We start from the raw sequence: 3,175 nt of genomic DNA, 5'->3' as shown, positions 1-3,175 counted from the left end.
GATGCTTCTATGGATTTGGTTGTATTTTGCTATCTAAGTTTTGCATGTACATAATCTTTAAGATGATGAAGATGTTCGTAAGTAAAGTTGATTTGATAGGCATGATGAAGAAATTTACATGAATGATGATGATCAAGAAGGACGTAAGACATGAAAGGTTCTCCGATGTCGTAGAAAAGAAGTTGATCTCCTTAAGTTAAGAGGGAGCCTGGATAAAGAAAGAAATATATCTCTTGAGTTGAGAGAGAGGGTATACTATAATCATGATGGATACTTTGAAGAAGAAATTGGAGAATGCATATCAAGGTGCTGTTGAAAGAAGGAAAATTGAATTTGGTTGATATATGTGAAGTAGGAAAGGAAGCTAAATGATTGAGGAAAACTTTGGAAAGCCTCGAAGTCTTACTCTGATGAATTGTGAGGCAGCATCAAGATGTCAGGAGAAACTTGCTGGAAAATGTAACCAGGTTCGATCTTCATTAAATGTATTTGAGTCATCATGTAATGTACTTGTCAAAAGAATAAAGAAAATAATTATTATTATATTAATTGTGACTTATTAAAGCATGGGTTTCATGCTAGGGTCACCATATTTTAGGTCAAAGTCCCCATTCAGGACTTGTAGGATTTATTCCGAGTCAATAGAGTCATTGTACTTTTAAAGAGACCCTTCTTGGGCTTTTGAATCATGTAAAAAGGTTAAGTGTTGAATCAAATATAATTTATGTATCCTCCACATCAAGTTGGCCTAGAAGAAGATCAAGTCAGCATAAGGACCCTATTCGACCTCACTTGGAGCCTATAAATACAAGCACATCGAATTCATTTGGAACACACTCTATCACAAAAAGTTTGATAGCTCTTGTAGCTGGGAAAAGTGCGAAATCTGTTGTCGGGAAGCCGAAGGAAGTGCGAGTTGGGTGGAGTCTAAGGAGAAGAAGAAAATCGAAATTTTGGTGCCTCTCTCTCTATTTTGGGCCGTAGATTGGGAGATCGAAGTCTTCCAAGTTTCACTTTTGCTGGAAGCTGCTGCCTAGTCAAAGTTGCTGGAAGCTGCTGCCTAGTCAAAGTTGCTGGAAGATGTCGAAGATCTGGGAGACTGACTTGGTGTGGAGGGAAGGTCTGGTCTTTGTCTAGGGCGAAGAGTCTCAAAATAATTCTATTGAAAAGAAGAATTTCTTGACTAGGTTTTCCCCTCGATAGGGGTTTTGCCCTGTGTTAAATTATGGTATGTTCTATGTTTAGAGCAGTTTATTTATTTTTCTTCTTATTAGCCATAGATTAGCAATCACATATACATTAAGTAAAATGCAGATAGAACATTAAATGATCAACAAAAAACAAGCCAAGACAAGAGACACAAGATGTGGCGGCTAGCCAGGGACAAACCCCAATGCGAGGAAACCCTTTGATCAAATCTTCTTTTATCTTCAATAGTTCAGTAGAGAGAAATAGTACAAAATCTGAATTCTGTAATTTTATATCAGCAGCAGCAAACCCTAGATCAACAAAGTCAAACTTGGTCAAACTAGATGAAATTGACTTCTAAAATACTTGGTCGATTTCCGGTCAAATTTTCCTCGAACAACCCGAAGAAACAGCCCTTGAACAACCCCAAAAGTTCAGTCAATTTGTAGATTTTTGAAGTCAACTTGCAACCTTAAACTAGGGCAGTCTACACCAGTCAAACTAGAGGTCAAATCACCTCGATTTTTGTGCCAAAAATTGCGGCCTGCCTAGGAGAGGCAACCACACCCAATCTGCACTTCTGGAAGGTCAACGCTTGGTCAATGCTAGTCAAAGAGATGACCTGCTGCCCTAGCGTCCTTCTTTCTGTGTCTTCCTTGCCCTAGGACGTCTTCCTTTCAGCCACACATGTGAGAGAGAGAGGCTCCTTTTATGCGTAGGAGAGAGAGAGAGAAGATGAGTGAATTGAATTGTCCAAATGAGGAGAATGCTCCTTGTATTTATATGCAAATGTTGAGGTTGAATAGACATGACTGTTGGGCTTCTGAGCCTACATAAGTTTGCTGGCCGACCTTGACAATTTGTCCATAATCAAAATAAATTCATATCTCCATAAATACTTATCGGAATCGGATGATATTTAGATCAATCCTACACCTCTCAATGAGAGGAATCTAGGAAAAATATCAGAAGCCATAAATAAGGTGATCCACATGGAGTTTGGCCCTAGTTGCCAATTTTAACACTCCCTCTCAACTAGGGAGAACTTCATGTGCAATCTGTAAGACCGTCGCTACTATCCATCCATCAAATGCATTGTCCTGTACAGCTTGACCCCACTCTGCTCTCCTTTGCTCTGCTCGAACTATGAAGAAGAAGAAATGATCAAGGATGTATCATACCATCCTCCACTGACCCGAAGTCAGTCTTAGAGTGTGAACCACTCTCACTGATCCCAGATCAGTATCATTGATCCCAGATCAATGGAGGTCATCCTAGCATAGGGAGTATGGTAGATACAACGATGCATCCATCGATAGTACTACTATGGTCCTTATCCTCATTTCCCTGCTCATTGATCAGATGAGAGGTACTTCCCATGAGTCCCAAACTACATGGGTAGGATGCCTTGACATGAGAACTAATCACCCTGTTCATAGGAGAATGAATCATCCTATCCAATGGATGCCAAGGAGAACTAATCATCCTGGCCTATAGGAGAACTAATCATCCTGCTCCACGGTCACCACGGAGAAGGAATCATCCTGGCCCACAGGAGAAATAATCATCCTATTCCATAGTCGCCATGGGGTGTCACAGGGGAAGGTTGAACCTTTACCCTGTACATAGTGCACTGCCAGGGGATGGTGAGTCGCCCTGTGGTCACATGTCGCTCCAAGAAGTACCCCGTGCCCCCTGGAGCTCCTAGAGCTCAATACATCATACTCAACCCTCATAAGAGGGTCTCTGAACGACACGAAGTCGTTCTTGGAAAGTCAGGAATTTGACCTTTCCCAGGGTCTTTGTCAAAATGTTGGCGACCTGTTCATCTGTACTGATATGTTGGAGCCTTATTGCTCCTCGTTGCACCATATCTTGAATATAGTGGTACCTGATATCGATATGCTTGGAGTGATCATGAAATACGGGATTCTCTGATAAACGGATCCTGCTCTGGTTGTCACACAGAATCACAGTGGTATCCAAT

Source organism: Pinus tabuliformis, chromosome 8 (genome assembly GCF_031772625.1).
Source record: "Pinus tabuliformis cultivar Carrire ecotype Pingquan chromosome 8, CPIR1, whole genome shotgun sequence".
NCBI lineage: Eukaryota > Viridiplantae > Streptophyta > Pinopsida > Pinales > Pinaceae > Pinus > Pinus tabuliformis.
The sequence above is the reverse complement of the archived record's forward strand: the minus strand, read 5'-3'. Positions refer to the sequence as shown.